This window comes from Callorhinus ursinus, unplaced genomic scaffold (genome assembly GCF_003265705.2).
Source record: "Callorhinus ursinus isolate GAN/ISIS: 27379988/994484 unplaced genomic scaffold, GSC_fseal_2.0 scaffold3, whole genome shotgun sequence".
Classification (NCBI taxonomy): domain Eukaryota; kingdom Metazoa; phylum Chordata; class Mammalia; order Carnivora; family Otariidae; genus Callorhinus; species Callorhinus ursinus.
The window spans coordinates 78,430,904-78,442,747 of record NW_027397065.1 but is presented as its reverse complement, the minus strand read 5'-3'; the positions used below and the strand labels follow the sequence as shown (position 1 = coordinate 78,442,747).

The window sequence follows — 11,844 nt, the reverse complement described above, 5'->3', positions numbered from 1 at the left end:
CTTTTTATGAGTTTGACTAATTTAGATATCTCATATGAATGGAATCATGCAGTATTTGTTCTTCTGTGGCTTACTTATTTCACCTAGTATAATATCCTCCAGGTTTATCCGTGTTGTCACATGTGGCAGATTTCCTTTGGTTTTGTTTGTTTTTGTTTTTTTAAGATTTTATTTATTTGACAGACACAACAAGAGAGGGAACACAAGCAGGGGGAGTGGGAGAGGGAGAAGCAGGCTCCCCGCTGAGCAGGGAGCCCAATGCGGGGCCGATCCCAGGACCCTGGGATTATGACCTGAGCTGAAGGCAGACGCTTAATGACTGAGCCACCCAGGCGCCCCTCAAGTCAGTGTATAACTTGATAAACATGTCTGAGACCATGCATCCCTGGCTGCTAAGCACCATGGCCGACAGGGCTAGAGAGGTAACAGCTTTATTTTGAGCAGGTTGCAAAGACAAGGCAGCACTTTACAGCTACATTGTAACTAGATCCTGCATCAGATTTCCTTTGTTTTTAAGGCTAGATAATATCCTGTATATATAGACCATATTTTTAATCCATTCATCTGTCAGGGAATATTGAGGTTATTTCTTTTTTTGGCTATTGTGAAAAATGCTACAGTTACCATTAAAGTGCATTTATCTCTTTGGGATCCTGTTGGTAATTTTTGTGTCTACTTCTTAGCCTCCTACCAATTGCCTAACACTTACTTTGGCATTTACCCCTATCTTTCAAAAATCTGCATTTGGATTATGGACTATAATCTATTTTACAATTTAAATGAAACATCTAGAATAAACAAATCTATGGAAACAGGACATAGATTATTGATGTCTTTATTTTCAAATTTAAGATGTTCTTTATTGATAAGCTCCAGTACAAATTGCTCAATATGCCCCAAAATATACATCTATAATCATTTATATCACCTATATTTAGTACCATTTCTAATCTCTATGTGTCATAGTTAGGGATACTTGAAGTCTTCTGTGAACTTTCACTTCAGCTTTTGTTTTTTCTTATTATAGATAGACTCAACCCATTACAAAAAATTATATCTTTATTTCCTCCATTCTTTCTTTTTATTTTCTTAAGTTTTTATTTAAATTTCAGTTAGTTAACATACACTGTAATATTAGTTTCAGGTCTACAATATAGTAATTCAATACTTCCATTCAACATCCAGTGCTCATCAAAAGTGCACTCCTTAATTCCTATCACCTATTTTGCCCATCCCACCACCCACTTTGCCTCTGGTAACCATCAGTTTGTTCTCTATAGTTAAGAGTCTGTTTCTTGGTTTGCCTCTCTTGCTCTCCTTTTCCCCCCCTTTGTTTGTTTGTTTTATTTCTTAAATTCTACATATGTGTGAAATATATGGTATTTGTCTTTCTCTGACTTATTTTGCTTAGCATAATACTCTCTAGCTCCACCCATGTCATCACAAATAGCAAGATTTCATTCTTTTTTGTGGCTGAGTAATATTCCGTTGTGTGTATATATATATATATATATTTTCTTTATATATATATATATACATTTTCTATATCCATTCATCAGTTGATGGACACTTGGGCTGTTTCCAAAATTTGGCTACTGTAGATAATAATGCTTCTATAAACATGCATGTGCATGTATCCTTTTGAATTACTATTTTTGTATTCTTTGGGTGAAAACCTAGTTTTGCTGGATGCAATTGTTGGATGGTAGGATAGTTCCCAATTTTTAATTGAATTATTTGGTTTTTTGGGTGTTGAGTTTTATGGGTCACTGCCAGTGTTCTCCTCCACTAGGATTTTTATTGTTTCAAGTCTCACATTTAGGTCTTTAATCCATTTTGAATTTATTTTTGTGTTGGCTGTGAGAAAGTGGTCCACTTTCATTCTTCTGCGTGTTGCTTTCCAGTTTACCCAAGGAACAAGACAGTGATGTCCACTCTCACCACTGTTATTTAATAGAGTACTAGAAGTCCTAGCCACAGCAAACAAGAAAAAGAAATAAAAAGCATCTAATTTAGCAAAGAAGAAGTCAAACATTCAGTATTTACAGATAACATGATACTCTATAGAAAACCTGAAAGACTCCACCAAAAAACTGCTAGAACTTATAAATAAATTCAGTGAAGACACAGGATTCAAAATCAATGTACAGAAATCTGTTGCATTTCTATACATCATAATAAAGCAACAGAAGGAGAAATCAAGCCCATTTACAATTGCACCAAAAACTGTAAGAATTGGAAGAAGGAATAAAATAACCAAAGTGGTGAAAGACCTGTACTTTGAAAACTATAAAACACTGATGAAAGAAATTCAAGATGACACAAAGAAATGGAAAAATTTTCTATGCTCATGGATTGGAAGAACAAATATTGATAAAATGTCTATACTACCCAAAGCAATCTACACATTTAAAGCAATCTTTATCAAAATACCAACAGCATTTTTCACAGAGCTAGAAAAAACAATCCTAAAATTTGTATGGAACCACAAAAGACCCCACATTGCCAAAGCAACATTGAAAAAGAAAAGCAAAGTTAAAAGCATCACAATTCGGGACTTCAAGATATTTTACACAAGTGTAGTGACCAAGACAGTAAGATACTATTGTATGGCACAAAAATAGACACATAGGTCAATGGAGAAAAATAAAAACCCAGAAATGAACCCACAACTATATGGGCAATTAATCTTTGACAAAGCAGGAAAGAATATCCAATGGGAAAAAGACAGTGTCTACATTTATTTGAATCTTTTCAGATGGCTACTAGATTGTTGAAATACTTTCATGAAAATAAAATCTCTATCTGCTTTTATATTCATATTTTATAATTTACTAATATATTTTTATTTAATTTCTGGACTTTCTGTTGGGCACTTTTTTTGGTTTGGTGTGTTCTTATGTCAGTGTCCTACTTTGAAAGTATCACAGCTCTCTTGTAAATTTGAATATCCAATGGGACTAATCTAATCTTAATACTCTTATAAAAAGATTTATATGATATAAATAACAAAATATATATCACATAATATATATTTATATTATATTAAAATCTAGAATAGTACTTTGTAACTGAGTGCCAAACACAATAAATTTAGAAATTAAATGATCAACATTAGAAATCACTTAGTGAAACTTCAGAATTTTACTAACAACAAAATGAAGACCCAACTAGCTTGCAGAAAACAATAAAAGTCAATCACTGGTAGTCAATAATACACGTATTAATGCCATACCTTTAATCAATACCATAGAATATTCAAAGACAACGAATTAGATCTCTTAAAGTAAAAGAATAGAAATTTTAAATAGACAGTCATAGGTGTGGTCAACAATAAGAGAACAGAAAATTTTCAGACATACAAACCAGAAACATCTTGCTGAAAAAATATTTTAATGAAATTGCACCCTGGAAACTACAAAAGCTGTGGATTAGTCTAAATCTAATAACACAAGCAACAATTTTAAAGCAAACATTTTTAGAAAGATATCAAGAAATTTATAAATTTGCATAATTATATGAAACTACTAGCAAATTTCCTAAAGAACAGAGCAAGTAGTAAAAAAACAAAATTAAAATAATGAATATTAAATAGAACATATGAATTACAAGCAAACATACTTGATATATTAAATAAAATGTGGTCATTTCAAACACTTATGACATATATTTTGTATAAATATACTAAAATAATCTGTTTACTTTAAAAATAAAAATTGACATGAAATATTTTCTGCTTATAATGCCATATAATTTGTAAATAAGTTATGTGTAATGTACATAATAATATTAAACATATGTTCTTTCTGTCTTATTTCTTGGTTTTGGACTGTGAAACAAGATAAATACCATTATTCCTGTAATCTATATGTCTATCATCTATATTTAAATGTATGCCAGGTGGGGCTGTGTATGCAAATAGACAGTAAATATATTCAGATATAATAAATACTTGGAAAAAATTGATAATTCTTTGGTTTAGAAGAGACATGCAAAATGTATTGGAAAGTAATCCACAAAGACTTCAGTTTCATTATAACTATAGTAACAGCATATGTGCTGACTGTCTATAAATTTGTATGGATTTGTAGAAATCAGACAGTACCCTGCTTTTTGTTTTCTCTGAGAGTGATAAAATAAAATAAACATATTATTTGCATATGTTATTGCACTCATCAGTGCAAATGCACGTGTAAGAAAGCATCCTCAAGTTCAGATATTTACAGTCAGGAAAGGGAAACACTTTGTAGAAACTCAGAATGATATATGGTGTCTTGCGATATCTCTTATAAAATGTTTAGGGATCTGAAAATGTTTTTGTAGTAATTTGACTCAGAATCCACGTTAAATGTATGCTTCCCACTGTGGGGTACTAATTCTAAAAATAGTTTTGATAAATTCAAAGGTATCAAGGGAAACATATGTACAAAATGAAGACAGTGAAATTATTAATATTTACAAGAGGCATTCTATCACTTTTGCCAAGCTGAAGCAGTGCCATATTTAGTTGTTGTAATAATAAATGTTCCATGAAATAGAGCTATATTATTGTGAGCCAGGATGTTCTAGCTGACTTCAACACCCATTGACCTCTATGCTTAAAGATTTCTCCCTCCCACGTCACACATTTTCTCTGAAGATAATCCAGAATTAGGCTATCCAAACTAAAAAAAAGATAAAATAGACAAATGCAGCCTAGGAAAGGAACTTCCTGAGATAAAATTTAAAGGCAAAACACAAAATAACTGTTCTCAAGACATTCAAAAATAACACAGAAGGGTGAGGTCTGTGGTCATGTGTCTTCTATTTATATTCTTGGACTCAATACATTTTATATGCATTTGCCATTAATACACGTCTATTGTTTGCAAATACATACAATTTGGATTTATCCGTTAGACTACTACTAGTAAAATTTCTTTGTATATTTCATTTAATAATTTCCGTAAGAGATTATTTGATGCTTATAAGGAATATTAAGACCGGTTGAGAAATTGGCATTGGGATGACAAAATAGTGCTTTATTTTTAGGTTTAAAAAATTATGTAGCTCTTGCTGAGATGCCTATTTGTGATATGTTCTTTTCCAAACTCTTCCATACCTCTTCTCAACATCTGAAATTGTACTTCCAATAACACCTAAGTCAGCATTAGTATTTTATAAATGAGGACTTTTTGTTTTAAAGTTTAATTATGTAGCTTGAAAAACAATTTCTGTCTACAAATTATGATTTGACACGTTAAGCATAAATGCAAGCAGATGATAAAATAAAGTAATTTAAATTTTCTTGTTATTTTGTTTTGATTGTTTAATTTCAATAGTTACCACCATTTAAAAAATATATTACGTTTTAAGAGTATCAAGAGGATTCTCCAAATGGCATGCGTTAATCAAATATTTGACGCAAGATCTTCCAATGCTACACTAGCAATTATTTAAAAAATAAACCTTCCTGTAATTTAGATAAATTGGAATGGGTCTGCATTTCTAGTAATTCATTGGTAGAGGGTATTTACAAATATTTATAAAAAATAGACTCTGAACATCCTGACATATGTTCTCTGTTGCATGAAGATAAGAGGAATATACAAGATGAAATTCAGAAGACTGAAATAAGCTGCTAGATTAGTGGAGTAGATCCTGACACAGGGTCTCAGAAAAGAGAGAAAAGCCCTAGATCCTAAGCTTGTGTCACCCAATGTCCAAAATGATCAAGCACTATTGCACCTCAGATTGTCAGAATAGACTAGTGGCCTGAAAACTGATCTGCATGTTTGTATCTTCTCAAAATCCTAGGTCAAAATTACTACCCCCATTGTGGCTGTGTTTGGAGATGGGACCTCTAAGGAAGTAATGAAGGTGAAATGAGGTCTTTAGAGTGGAGTCCTGATGTGATAGGAGTAGTGTCCTTATAAGAGACACCAGAAAGCCCCTCTGTGGAAAGTGTCCACAGAGGCATAGAGGAAAGTTCATGTGAATATCCAGTGCAGGGGTGGCTATCTACAAGCCAGGGAGAGAGTGCTTATCAGGAGTTCCTTGAGCCGGAACTTCGAGCCTCCAGGACTGTGAGAACATACATTTCTGTTGGTTAAGACACCAAGTCTGTGGTATTTTGTATGGCAGCTCTAGCAGACCAATACATCGTCCAAGTAAAATTGAAGACAAGAGAGGAAACGGAGGCTAGAAGAGGTAGGGGGTGTCAAGAAATATTCAGCTAAATTTCCTCAAGGCAAATAAGAAATCAAGGAAGATGTGATCACTTGCATATGTGGAAAAGATAAAACAAGTGGCACTAAAATAATAATAATAATAATAATAATACAAACGGGACTAAAAATGTGAATTTATGATATAGCATTAAAGAAATAAAGAAATTCCATTTCAGAGCCAAGAATATCAAGACAATCTCTAATTGACACCTGACTAGTCATTAAGACATGGGACAAAATGGAACATGAAGGTCTATATTTTAGCTCTTAAAACATCTTGAACATGGCAAAATAAGTTGTGCTCACAGTTAATTTGCCACACCAAGTCAAAGTTGCAGACCAGCTGTCCATGAATTTGGGAAATGTAACCTCAGCCCCCACTGCCATTACTTCCCCTCAAGGGCTCTGCATATAATAAAATCATTGTCCATATCTTTTTTTACAGTATTGTTGTAGTTTTTTTTATTTATATTTTTTGAATTTTGCAACTCGCCCCCCCCCACATTTGCAGTAGTTTGGTGTTATATTTAATTCATCTTGCAGTGTTGCATTAGATTTTTCTTCTAATTAGACTGTGCTAGAGTACTTTTTTTGATGAAAGGTTTTGATTCTTGTTCTATTTATTTCATTAACTTTGGATATGAGGTTTTGTTTGATGTTTTTCTATTTTATTTTTATTTTTATTTTTTTTGTATTCATGATTATTTGTTTTCACAGACCTACAATATGAGACAATCATACGGGGAGAAAGAATAAGAGGTTTATTTGGTTTCTTAGTTCAAGATTGGTTTCATCAGTTGCCACATTAAAACACAGTTTTCATAACAAATTACACATTGTGTTTGGGGAGGGGAGTCAGTCTTCTGATTTATTGATATTAACTAGTTTTTGAGTTTCTGTCTGGAGACACTTTTTAGTCTTTTTTTTTCCCCCTAGCTTCACTAAGTTTCCAAAGGATACTTTCTCTTCCCAAATTAATTTGTTTAACTCCAGAAATGAACATTTCCCAAGATTCACATTTTATCCTCTGGTTTCCCACGTTTCTTCCTTTCAACATTACAATAGCCAGTTCTCTTATTCACCAGGTCTCAAAATTACATTCAGAAGCTCCACACTAAGGGTTTGGGACTTTCCTTCTAGGGGTGATAAAAACGGACTGTAATTTACTCTTCTATAGACTTAGTGGGCACACAGCAAGGGGAATGTCCTATACATAGTATTTAGGGAAATGCAATGCGAACTTACATGATAGAAGTAGAGAATATGATTGGTGACAGATTTGTGATTCAAAGAGAGAGCCAATTATTGACAGGATTAAGATGTGATTTGGGAAGGTGATGAGGTTTCTGGTTATATTAATAAAGGCCTAGTGTCTAGAATTTAAAAAGATAATAAGGATGTGTATCCACATAACCAAGTGCCAAGCAGTACCTTTGAATCACTTAGAATTTAACCTGAAAAAGGTAACCAGAATGGTAATGGACATGAAGTTATCAGAAACAGGATACAGTGCACAGCCTAATGGTAGTGAGAATACCTCCTCTGAAAGAGGGTTTCGCCAATACTGAAAATCCTTATCAAGTAGCTGAAAGGAGATGGCATTGTGACTTGCTTTACTGTAAGTTAGATTATGAAATATGACCTCGTAACTTTCTTTAATGTTCAGAGTTAGGGATATATAAGAGGAGAGCAGTTTGTAAATGTAACCATTTTCTTCTTGGAAAACCTCCGTATATACTATACATATATGATTGCCCTATGATAAATTTTAAGCTTCTAAAATATCAGTGAAGACATCAAGAATTAATGTATTTATGTATGTTTGCAATAAAGAGTTATGGCAATGAACACATTAGAGACTCCAGTCATGATCTGAAAGAGCACCATATTTGTTTGACAACTCTTTAATTAACCCTTGGTTATTTCCTCATCTTCCAGGAACCTGAAACACTTCCCTGGTAAAGTGGTAATGATATACAACATCCGTACAGAAGAGGATATATAATTATGTTTCTGCTCCTTTCCATGGGTCTGATGTATGCTTTTTGCTTTAACAGGTATATTTTGTTAAGTTTCTTTATATTTGGATAATACAGATAAAACATTACATAAATAAATGGAAAACATTATTTTAAACAACTTTTTTAGAGAAAATTGACATGGATAGAAAAAGGCTAAACATCAAATCAATATTCTGTTTCCTGATGAACTTAGTATTGCTAATTTGAGGAATAGAATGACTATCAGAACTCCTTTGTATTTATCTTTGTGTTGTGAAAACTTAGAGTCACACTAAAAACAGAATTCTGTTATTTTGAACCAATAATTTTTAAAAAAACAATCTACCCTCATATATAGCATGGGGCTTTACAAATGTACTTTGTGACAAAATCATCTCTAAAAGAAAATCCACTGCTATGAGTAGCAAAATAAGGCAAATGACATGTATTTCATAATTACAGATATATATGGGTTGGAAATAATTGTAATAACCAGGCTTTTATATTATTTTTATGCAAAATTAAGAATTTCTGCACACTCAAAAATTCTTTCTTTAATAGAAAAATAAAGTCCAACTGAATGGGTAAATTACTTTGTTGGGAGTTAATTTTCTTCTTACATTTTAAACCAACATCTTGTATCCCAAATTACTCAGTGGAAAAGCAAATTGATGGCATGAAATTAATTTCCACTTTTTTAAATCTACATGGATATAAATCACTGCAACTTGGGAGAGGTTGAAAAATGACTGTATTAACAAAACTCCATGTTCAACAGACAAATAAACATCCTCACAAATCCAAATCACCACTGCATATTTACCCATCATTAGCCATAATCTACTTGAGATGATGATGATAAATGAACCAAGAAGCTGGATTCCTAAACAATACCTATTTAATGATAACAAACAACCCAAAACACAGAAAGACTCACCTTCCATGAAATTGGTGTTTAGCCCAATGGGGACCTAACTCAATCTCTGGCATCACAGGTTTCTGTTATGGGGCATGCTCTTCCCATAATCTCACAGCTTTGTTCCCATTTTAACAGTAATATTTTCATGAATGCCGTTGATGTTGATACACAATGATAAATTTCTCAAGGTAAACTCAATTAACTTTTATATTTAGATGGATAGATGATAGATAGATAGATAGGTAGATAGATATAGATAGATAATAGGTATATAGATAGATGATAGATAGACAGATAGGCCCACCATAAGGAAATGTTTGATGCGTTTTTATTTTTTCTTATAAAACCAGCTATTTGACTATTTTGAAGATATTCCCAAAGTTCTTGGACACTTCTTCAATCTTCTAAGCTGTAGCTGTAAGATTAAGCTTGAATATTTTTAGGTTTCATGCTATGACCAGCAAAGCCTAAGGTGAAGTCTTTTGGGACACTAGACACCTGAAAAAGAAGTGCCCTTTGCTTTGTGACTCTGGTAAGTTCACGTTGTAATAGTTTGTAGTAATGAGACCTAACCTCAATGGGGCATCAAATTGTATTTCCAGCTTCTCATGGTCATCCTTTCACTCTTCCTGACTGTAGGTACAAAACTGCCCACTCTCACCAACATAAAACCCTATTCTCCTGATTCTGTGGAATGGGTTGATTAGATTAACTTCTGGCCTATTTTTAAATTTTGACCTGCCTCCCCAAACCAATCTTTTCTCTGGACATTGAGTACACTATTTTTATTGCCATAAATTGTTTTTACCAGCCCTGGCCTTTCTTTTTCTTTATCAAGAATTTATCAGTACCCTTTAATCATATCAGTAAGGTAAAAAACTAACCATCATGATAAAGGCAATCTATTCTCCTTATACAACTGAATTTAGAGAGAGATTCTCTTATGAGATTTTTCTGAGACACCTTTGTATATTATAATTAAAGATGCTGCTCAATGCTTTTTTTTTTAATAGCTGTTGTTAAAATTTTTTTTTTAAATAAAGAGAAATAGGTGCCTGTGTGGCTCAGAGGGTTAAGCCTCTGCCTTCAGCTCAGGTCATGATCCCAGGGTCCTGGGATCGAGTCCCACATTGGGCTCCCTGCTCAGTGGAGAGCCTGTTTCTCCTTCTCCCTCTGCTCCTCCCCCTTGCTCATGCTCTCTCTCTCTGTATCTCTCTGTCTCAAATGAATAAATAAATTAAAAAAAAAATCTTAAAAAAAATAAACAGAAATAACTCAGGTCAAAATGGAACTATAAAAACAAAATTTATCCAGGAAAATAAATTCAAAATACAAACTGGGAATTGCACTTATATCACAGACAAATTCTAATGTCCCTACATTGTTAAGACAAATACAGGTGAAGGGAAAATGGCAATTGTATTAACCTATGACACAATTAATTGAATAGTACAAGTGGTATATGCTATGGGAGTTTAAAAAAACATACTTCATGCTGTCTTCAGTTAACAAGGAATAGAAGTTGTAACTGGAGCTTAATCTTGGGATCAAAAAACTAAATTTTACTGTTGTGTATGAGAAAGAAAAACAGAACGGGTATGGAAGAGAATTACAGACAGAGACAGAGATATTACAGAAATTAGTATTTGTATTAGTGGTGAATCTTCTAGGTAAGCACCGAAAATGTTGAGATATGATCACATTTCCTTACAAGGGTTGATAGTGTATGATTTTCAAGAGGATTTGTGTAAAATATTAGAATGATAGCTGTATTTGTTTTCTATTCCTGCTATAATAAATACCACAAATCCAGTGACATAGAACAATACAAGTTTATCATATTATAGTTCTAGAGGTCAGAAGTCTGATGTGCGTTTCATTGGCTAACGTCAAGTTGACTGCAAGAGCTGCATTTCATCTGGAGGCTTCAACGCCCTCAGGCTGGTATCTTGAAGCCTTTGTTCCTGCAGATTATAGAAGAAAGGTCTGGGTGGATTTTTGTCTATAGCTGATCTTTCCTTCCTCTACTGCCCATAGGTTTCCAAGCATGCTACCATACCACAAATTTGGGTGAGACCTTTTAAACCTTAGAAGACTTAAGAGAGAAGGTTGTGGGTGCATTTTGGGCAGAGGTTGCTGTTCCAGTACTCAGACCATCACCTTGACAGAAGTGTGCTCAGGACTCATTCTGATCTTCCCTGTGAGTATTTGGTGATATTTTTGGAGAAAAAGCCTTCAAAGGGAGTAAATTCTAATATGTCTGATACCCCTATGGTTTTACACTCTCTCACTAGCCTATACACTAGGAAATTGTTAAAGTATTCTAGCTTATTCTTATTTATATATCATTTGGTGATGTGTGTCCCAGGTAAGCAAATACTCAGGCTCAGTTTTTCCCTATTGCTTTCTGTGTCACTCAGTATTTCTGAGTAGTTGTTTGCCCCCTGACCTCAGTTCCCTGATAGTTTCAAGAAAAGTCATTATTTGCAGTTTGTTCAGCTGTTCTCTTGTGGCAGGTAGACGATTGGCATCTTTCCAGTTTTCTGTATCTCTTTATTAGATATAGAGTAATTCAGCAATTCTTTAGTCAGCTTTAATGATTTATGTCCTTTAAAGAATTTGTCCATTTTATCTAAATTTTCAAATTTATTGCCATAAATTTTTCATAATATCCTATTATTTTTTAATCTGTAGAATTAACAATAATGTCACCTTG

General features: G+C 33.3%; 1 non-coding gene across 1 annotated transcript; it reads right to left on the bottom strand.

Annotated features, from left to right (window-relative positions):
* Positions 1 to 365: 365 nt before the first annotated feature.
* LOC112820504 (small nucleolar RNA SNORA63) lies at positions 366 to 496 on the bottom strand. The gene has a single exon (XR_003207168.1). It is a non-coding gene; the product is annotated as a small nucleolar RNA SNORA63 (small nucleolar RNA).
* Between the last annotated feature and the right edge of the window lie 11,348 nt (positions 497 to 11,844).